The sequence below is a fragment of the Macaca nemestrina genome, chromosome 15, assembly GCF_043159975.1.
Source record: "Macaca nemestrina isolate mMacNem1 chromosome 15, mMacNem.hap1, whole genome shotgun sequence".
Classification (NCBI taxonomy): Eukaryota; Metazoa; Chordata; class Mammalia; order Primates; family Cercopithecidae; genus Macaca; species Macaca nemestrina.
Window position 1 is genome coordinate 116,718,729 of NC_092139.1, and position 9,089 is coordinate 116,727,817.

Consider the following 9,089-nt stretch of genomic DNA (forward strand, 5'->3'; position numbering starts at 1 on the left):
CAGTTTAGCTTTGAGTTTTTGTATGCTGTTCAGATCAATCCCACACGCATGCCCAGTATGGGGCCTGGGCAGTGGTTTGCCTCACTCATCACTCTGTTCTCAAAGGCTGTGGTTTGCTTTTCAGGTCAGACATGCACAGCTTAGAGGTGAGGTTCTGATTTTATGCACAACCAACTTCATGTGCTCACCCTCTCACTCTGCCTTCTCTCCATCATCTCACTAACACCTTCTAACTCTCTGCAGCTTCCCTTCCTGGTCCCAGACATAAAGTCAGGACTTCAGCACCCTGGCTGCACCATGCACTAGCTGTGACTACTTCTTCATCTGTGCCAAAGCACCAGGAGGATGGAAAAGGAAAAAAACAGTGGGGAGTCAGCAAGTGCTCTTGGTTGAGGGACTCAGCTCCTCCAACCAGAGAGAAAAGCCCAAAGCCCTCTCTCGGGGTCACAGGTGACTGATGGACTGCCTTCCATCTCCATGCTGCCACAGTCTCCGCCACTGCATGGCCCAATGGCTGCACATTAAGATGAGGAAGAAAGACAAAGAGTGGGGTTTCCTCCCACACTGTCTGATACTCAGATGTCCCCTTTCCCACCCCTCGGAGCAGAAGGTGACAGCTCCTTTTGGAGTTTCTTCTCTTTGTAATCAGTGTGCATTTACAGTCATGGACCCCCTTTGCCTTGAAGCCAGGTGATACTAGAAGAAAAAAAAAGATAAACTCTCCAGTAGTTTGGTAGAACATTGAATTCTGGCCTTTTTCACCAGTCCACGTACTACCGTCTACTTTTCAGACTCTCTGATACTATTCTGAGCACTCAAGATGTGCCATTGTGTGAGACACAGGGTGCAGCACGTTCTCTCCATCTTGCCTGGAACCCTGTCCAGAGAGGTGCAGTTTGAATTTCCATTTCTGTTCTCATGAGAATGGTTGAACATTATTTCTCATTTTTGGTGGTTATTTGCATTTATCTTCTGCGTTCATAGCTCCAGATCATTTTTCTAAGTGCATTCAATCTTTTTCTTCATTATTTACAAAGATTTTCAGCATATTAAGGACAATTAATCATAATCTGTAATAAGTCATATATATGCCCAGTTCGTTATGCATCATTTTACTTTACTTATGGTATTTTTGCCCTGCAAAAGGTGTTTTCATTTTTTAGATAATCCTCCACGTTTCAGCCAAACTCATCATGTTTTTCCAGTACTTATTGTTTGGGGTTGTTTTTTACATTTATCAAATTGGAATTTATCCTTATATATGGTGTGGGAAGTGGCCCTAATATTATCTTTTCATATGATTACCAAGTTACTGAGTACTGTTCATAAAATATTTCTTCTGCTATTAGAAATGTTGTCCTTTATTGCATACTAATCTTTTGTATGTAATTGTGTCTATTTCTGGATTCTCTATTTTCTGCCATTAGTCTCTCTTTTCATGTACTGACACCTTACCATTATAATTATAGAGGACTTATGTGATTTTTTAAATATGTGACGAGTTAGCCCTCCACTCACTGCACCTTTATTTAAAGCTTTTCTCTAGTTACCTTGCTTGTTTTTCTAATGAACTTTGTCATCAGTTTGCCTGCCTCTATAAATAACAACAATAAGAATACAAAAGACCAAAAACAGAGACAATTTTATGGGAACTTAAGAAAAAACTGGTATATATGTAATTGAGATTTTTTTTTAATCCCAAGATAATATATCTCTTATTTTAGTTTATTTGGGGGATTTTAAAATTATTTTAAAAGTATAATTCATGTTAAACGAACTGATTTAGTCTAGCTTACAGTGGCAGTGGCTGGAGAAACAAGATAGCCCAGCCCCTGGTGAGATACTTCTTGCTCTTAGCAGAGAAGTGGCACAAAACATGGACCTGCTGTCACACAGACCTTTTTTGAATCTCTGGTTTGCTGCCCACCAGCTGTGCTGCTCTGGGCAAGTTTCTTAAGCTCTCTGTGCCCCGAGGCCCCATCCAGAGAGTGGGGCTCACATGCCTCATGTTTTCATTGTCATGCTCCAGTCGTGAGCCTTTTAAACTTCCATTTTCAAAGCAGATACACATTTTGGGAAGAACAGTCAAGAGATGGAGTTCTTTTCCTTCACAGCAGAAAATTTATTCTACCTCCATAACAAACGTTAGAAAGAACAGACACAATTTTAAGTTGGAATTTGATGTTCTATTATTTAGAGGCTTATTTCTGAAGGAGAAAGTGCATGCATTTACATAATTGGATTCTTATCTGGAGGAAAAGGAAGCTTCCAAAACTTTTGAGGTTTGCTTACCATTAATAAACACTTTTCTTTCCCAGTATTTCCAGTAATGACTTCACCAAAGTATGGCCCAGAAAGATATTACAACCTATTTCTCCTGTCATTTCCATCTGTTCATTCCCAGATGGCTCCCCTACATGCAGTTCAGAATGGAAAAGTACCGAAATAATTCTGGACTTTATTTAGAATACTTTTAAAATATTTTCATTAACAATAACTTAATGGAAAACCCTGTACATTTTCATTCGGTGAGTATCTATCAATCGGCAGCATGGCATATATTCCTGGGCCAGGTGCAGGGGACGGGGTCCTTGTCTTAAAGTGAATGCAGAGTCTTCCTGCTGGCCTCTGGAGGCTCACATTTTGGTAGTTAAGACAGAGCTGTTTCATAACCACGTGGCTGGGTCACTCGTCTGTTATTTTTTTTCAATCATTCACTTGTTATTCTTTCATTGTGTCATGTGTTAGCTGCACACATTTGTGGGAGGCCATGCAGGCCAGGGCGCCTGTGCCCAGCATTCAGGTTCGGCTGTGTTTAAGACGGTCACCTTCACAGGTGTTCACAGCAGATCTGTGAGCGGAGATGATAACGCCTTGTGAGGGCTCCCGGGGGCTCGCCTGGGGGAGCGGGCGGGGTGAGGCGAGTCTGTGAGTGTGAGGAGGGCCTCATTAAACAGCTGACACATGGGCCTCAGGGCCAGCTCTGCCGTTCAGACCAACACGACTGCTGGATTGTGCTTGATCCGTCTTCCACACCCATTGACTCATCGCCGACAAACATCTACAGGGGGCACCTTGTCCCAGTCCTCGTGCAGACCTGAGGAGGGGCAGGACACCAGTACCCCATGCACCTGATGACAGAGGACAAGGGCCACGCCATTGGGTGTTGGTCCGCAGGAGCTCGGCGGAGGTAGGACGCTCTGGAAGACACGGTGGAGAGGGTGGCAGACAGGGGAGCCTTGGCCCCTCTGGCTTTGCCCCTCCTGGTCTTCGATGTCTGGCAGAGCATCTGGCTGAGATGAACTCCCGGCTTCTCTCCATGAAAGCTCTTTGAGGCATTCTGTGAATAGTCACATATGCATAAACATTGGAGATGTAATAATTGCTTTGAAATAGGGATGCTTCATCAACATTTCAGCCAAAATATGGAGAGATGCATTTGGACTTGCATCAGGCAGGTGCGCCTTGGGATAGGAGCACAGACACCTGCCACCTCAGGCAGCTCTTCTGCTCCCTTATCCAACATGGAGGGCGCTGTAGCCCTTGGGGAAGGCAGTGGCTCTGCCACCCTGTGGGCCTGGGAATGGGTGCCAGCTCCACTCCTTCCCTGCAAATGACCAGACCTCACAGCCCATGTCCTAGTTAAGAAAAAGGCCAAAGGTCAATCATAGCCCAAGTCCTTGAGTTGGGAAAATTCAATGAACAGATACGAGAAGACCAGAACCCTTGCAGAGGAGAGGTCCTTAAAGACGCCACCGCTGGCTCTGTTGAAAGCTGTCGATCAACCAGCCTCCAGCCCTGTTTGGCACCATCTGGGAACTCTGACATTTGAGACTCAAGAAGGCTGTGAGATGTGTGTGAGTGGGCAGTGTGCAAGTGTGTTCGTGCCTGCTTGTGTGTGTGTGTTTGTGTGAATGGCAGTGTGCATGTGTGTTCATGCCTGCTTGTGTGTGTGTGTGCTTGTGGGAGTGGGCAGTGTACATGTGTGCTCATGCCTGCTTGTGTGTGTGTGCTCATGCATGTGTGTTGCAGGTGCGTGTCTGTGTGTGCCTCTACACATGTGCACGCTTGTGCATGTGTGTGTAGTTATGGTGTTGTGTGGGTGGGGACAGACAGAGTATTCTTTTGATGTCTTTAAGCTGAGAGGTGATGGGATCTGAGACCTGGCTCTCCCTCGGCCCCGGAAGCCCGCTCAGCCCATGTGTATCCACCAGGCCCCCGTGCGTCTGCTGCGGTTCTGATGTGGCCTCGTCAGGCACTTTACCTGATGTCAAAACTCAGAAATGTCACTTCTCATTGTTAGAAAATGAAGATCAGCTCAGAAGAAGCTCTCCAGCCTATGGAATACTCTGGGGAGGATGAGCCAACAGCATCTTTAATGGGCGTAATGGAATCTGGAACTCTTTGGAAAGAAATGGGAAGAAATGAGGGGCATTTGCTGAGTGTAGCTGCATCTCCCTGTCCCAGGATGTCCTGGCTGCAGCTAACAGCAGAACTTGTCTGCAACTGGAAATGCCAGACCAGGAGTGCGGGTGGGAGGAGAGCAGCAGACGCCTGTCCTGGAACAACTTCCAGCAGAGGTAGTGCAGTTTCCATGCTGGAAGCAAGTGTGTGTGTGTGCGCGTGTGTGTGTGTGTTTGCATGAATGTGTGCATGTGTGTGTGTGCGTTCATGTGTGCATGTGATTATGTGCATGGGTGTGCGTGTGTGTGCATATGATTGTGTGTGTGTGTGTGCGTGTGTGCATGTGTGTGTGCGCGTGTGTGTGTGTTTGCATGAATGTGTGCATGTGTGTGTGTGCGTTCATGTGTGCATGTGATTATGTGCATGGGTGTGCGTGTGTGTGCATATGATTGTGTGTGTGTGTGCGTGTGTGCATGTGTGTGTGCACGTGTGTGTGTTTGCATGAATGTGTGCATGTGTGTGTGTGCGTTCATGTGTGCATGTGATTATGTGCATGGGTGTGCGTGTGTATGCATATGATTGTGTGTGTGTGTGTGCATGTGTGATTTTGTGAGAGTGTGTGTGTGCAGGAGAGAGAGAGAGAGAGGCCTGCCACGTTTTCGTTTTGTCTCAGCGAGGTGCACATCCTGGCCTATGAATCCTGTGCAGACCCACCAGTCGGATTTGAAGTCCCACAGGCAGGTGTCCTCTGCGCTGCCTGAGCTGGGGGCTGTGCTCACCCACCTGAGTCATAACAGAGAAGGACCCACGACCCCGGTGCCCGTGTCGCCCCTGCTCCAGGGCTGGGGAGCGGCGCTGGCTGCATGGTGCCTGCTCCTCTGGGAGGCTATTCTCTTGCTAGGAGAAGGTCCAAGTGCAAACACAACCAGCCCCGGCCGCCACGCCCTCCAGTCACTTGCCGGCCTCTGTTCAAGTTCCCAGTTGTGCGGGAGGGACAGAGAGCTTTTCTGTGAAAATGGCCCACAGCTGCCTGTAGGGTCCTGGCTCTTTCCGTCGTGGTTGGAAGGGACTTGGCCACGGCAGGAAGTCGTTCAGCATCATCCCTGCAGTGGAGAAGCCGGACCAGGCAGGTGAGGTTCCAGGAGCCCAGCAGCCCAGGGGGCCACACTGGGGTCAAGGGCAGCTTGGCCACTGGGCAGCGTGGGGAGCCAGGCAGGCCCTTCCTGTCCACCTCCGTCATCTGCAAAGCAGACAGCAGTGGGGCAGGAATGACCCCTGTACATCAACCATGAGGGGTCTGTGAGTGCAGCAGGAATGTCCTCAAATCCTAGAACCCTAGATAGAGCAGATGGGGTGTGGGCAGCTCTCATCCTTCTCTTAGGAGTCCCCCAGCAAAACCACAGAGGACCTCTGGCCAACGCATCCCCTCTGACTCCTGCGTCTCAGTAAGGAGGGCTGGGAGGGGAGCCAGCCTTCCCCAAAAGGGGAGAGAGGCCTTGCAGCCCAGAGGACAGCCGCTCCTTCCTCGGGGCCCCTGTGGCCCGGCCAACCTCAGCCTCAGGACACAGTGTCCTCTCTGCTGCTCTGGGTGGTTGTGGCAACTGTCTTCAGGGTCTGGATTTCTGCAGAGCTCCCACATTCCTGGATGTGAGAGGCCGGCAGATGTGCTGGGGAAGCAGGAGCCCGGGAGAGCCAGAGTGACACCATTTTAAAATCAGCTCCATCTTTAAACTAGCAAGGCACATTCCTTGCCGGTCACCACCCATGGTCCTAAGATGTCTACGGTGAAGGAAGCAGCTTGCTGATGGCTGTAAGGACAAACTACTCTAACAACAGAAAGTCCAGATGTCCAACACCCGTAACAATATCCGCTTTCAAGATACAGTTATGCTTTGATGTACTTACACACTAGAATGTCAAGGAAAGTTTTCTTTAAATCAATACAATAATACCTTTTGTCACGCTGTCTGCCCATGTGCCCATAGGCACAGCTTAGTTTAGTCTTTACATAGACAAGACCCCTAGGAAAAAAAAACCAAAAAACTTAAAACAGAGAAGGGGCATTCTTCCGCCGGCTGTCTTAGCACAGCCTCCTCTGAAGTGGAGCAGCTTTCAGGAAACGCTGTCCTCTCACTGCACTCTGCAACTTGCCTTGAATTTCTTCCTATGCAAGATCCAAGACCCTCTCTTGGGGCCTGGATCAAGATCCCCTTTCTGCCAGCAGGTGCCACTTGCCTTGTGCCTGGCATAAACCCCGCAAATGGTGGCTGCAAGTTTAAACAAATGCCTCCTGTCATCCGGAAATGCCTCCTCCTTCTGGGGCTGTGGTCCTCTCTGGTGCTTTTATGGCAGCGTCCCCAACCTTTTTGGCTCCAGGGATCAGTTTCCTGGAAGACAATTTTTCCACGGACGGAAGTAGGAGGGATGATGGTTCCGGGATGACGCTGTTCCATCTCAGACTCAGATCATCAGACATTACATTCTCATAAGGAGCACACAACTTAGATCCTTTTTATTTTCTTCATTCTTTTTGAGATGGAGTTTTGCTTTTCTGGTCCAGGCTGGAGTGCGATGGTGCGATCTCGGCCCACTGCAAACTCTGCCTTCCGGGCTCAAGTGATTCTCCTGCCTCAGTCCCCTGAGTAGCTGGGATTACAGGCACGCGCCATCACGCCTGGCTAATTTTTGTATTTTTAGTAGGGATGGGGTTTTGCCATGTGGGCCAGGCTGGTCTCGAACTCCTGACCTCAGGTCATCTGCCTGCTTCGGCCTCCCAGAGTGCTGGGATGACAGGCGAGAGCCACTGCACCCGGCCGGGTCCTTCGCATGTGTAATTCACTGTAGGGTTCCTGCTCCTGTGAGAATCTAATGCCGAGGCTCATCTGACAGGAGGCAGAGCTCAGGCAGTAATAGTTGCCTGCTACTCACCTCCCACGATGCGGCTGGTACTGACCGTGGCCCGGGGGTTGGGAACCCCTGGTTTGTAGGATCCAGGAGAAGGGAGGCTCCCAGGAAAAGGAAGCTTCAGCCCTGGGCAGATGACCTGGGACCTGAGTTGGGGGACAGGCTGCCAGGCCCTGTGTCTGCAGCGATCAGCCCCTTCTGGGCTGTAGGATGCGCCTGGCAGAGATGGATGACCCTTGGACAGGACCCAGGTTATGCTGTGCCCATGAGTTTCCCAGAGATGCCACGACCAAGTACAACAGACTGGGGTGGGCACAGGCAGGTGTGAAATCCATTCTCTCCCTGTCCTGGGGCCTGAAGCCTGAGACCAGGGGGAGCTGCGCTCCCTGCAGGGGCTCCAGGGAGGACCCTTCCTGCCCCCTCACTCTTCTGGCGTTGGCTGTGACCCATGGCACCAACGTCTCTACCTCCATCTTCACTGTCCCTCACCTGCCTTCCCCGTGTCTTCTCTGTGTGCACACCTCTTCTAAAGACACCAGTCGTTGGATTTAGGGGACATCTGAATAATTCAGGATGATCTCATCTCAAGATCCACAACTTGATTACATCTGCAGAGACCCTTGTTCCAAGGAAGGCACAGTCCCAGGTTCGCAGTGAGCCTGTTCTAGAGGCCCCCATTCAGCCCATTACACAGCTTGTGGGCTGTGCTAGGAGTGAGTCAGGTCTGCCTTCCCAGTCACCCCTGCTTCCTTCTCTGGAAACGGGCACGAACTGTGTGCCAGGCCAGCTTGCAGGCTTGCAGGGAGGGCGGGTAGATTTGCCTCTGGTTGCCAGCAGCCCCCAGCAAAAGGGACTGGTGAATTCCTGCCCTGTGGGTCATTTCCAGACGCTTTGGTACTCCATCCTGTGTACCCCGTCCTGCTTGGAATGTCCCTTGTCCCCAGCAAGATTTGGGGTTCAGTTAGGAGGGACATTTGTGCTAGGAGTGTTGCTGGCTCCTCAGGATAGTCTCCTGGACATAAAAAGGAGAGCACTGCCAGCTAGGCCCCCTTGTTCCCCGCCACAGTCAGCTGGGCCACCTTGTTCCCCACTACAGAGTCAGCTGGGCCGTCTTGTTCCCCGCTACAGAGAGCCAGCTGGGCCACCTTGTTCCCCGCTACAGAGAGTCAGCTGGGCCACCTTGTTCCCCGCTACAGAGAGCCAGCTGGGCCGCCTTGCTCCCCGCCACAGACAATCAGCTGGGAAACCTTGTTCCCCGCCACAAAGAGTCAGCTGGGCCCCTCGTTCCCCACTACAGAGAGTCAGCTGGGCCTGGCACCTGGAAGGGGGGCTTTGAACAAGTGCGTGTGCCCCGAGACTTGCCTAAGTTGAGGTACCGAAATGGCTCCTCCCTCCCAGGACCCAGAGTGAGGCCCGTTCAGGCCTTTCCTGAAAAGAATAGTCACCCCCGTGACCCAGGTCCGCTGCCTGTCCACACCGTGAGTTAGGTTGGAAAGAAGGAAGGAAGAAATTACTCAAACTAAGTATGCAACATTAGCATAAGATGCTTTGCATATTTTACAATCTTGTTTTCAAAGAACGATTTCAAGCGCGTCTCTAATTTACTGTCTGAAAGCGTCCCAAGCGCGGCTGGCCGACTCTGGCTGCAGAACGTTTTATTGCTTCTTGCTCTGGCTGCTGTCCTGGGATTCCTACAATTGCATTATGTACTAAGAATGTCGTGTCTGCACCGGTAAGCTTATCGCTCTTTACTGACTGGGGTAGTCTGGAGGTTTGAGAGC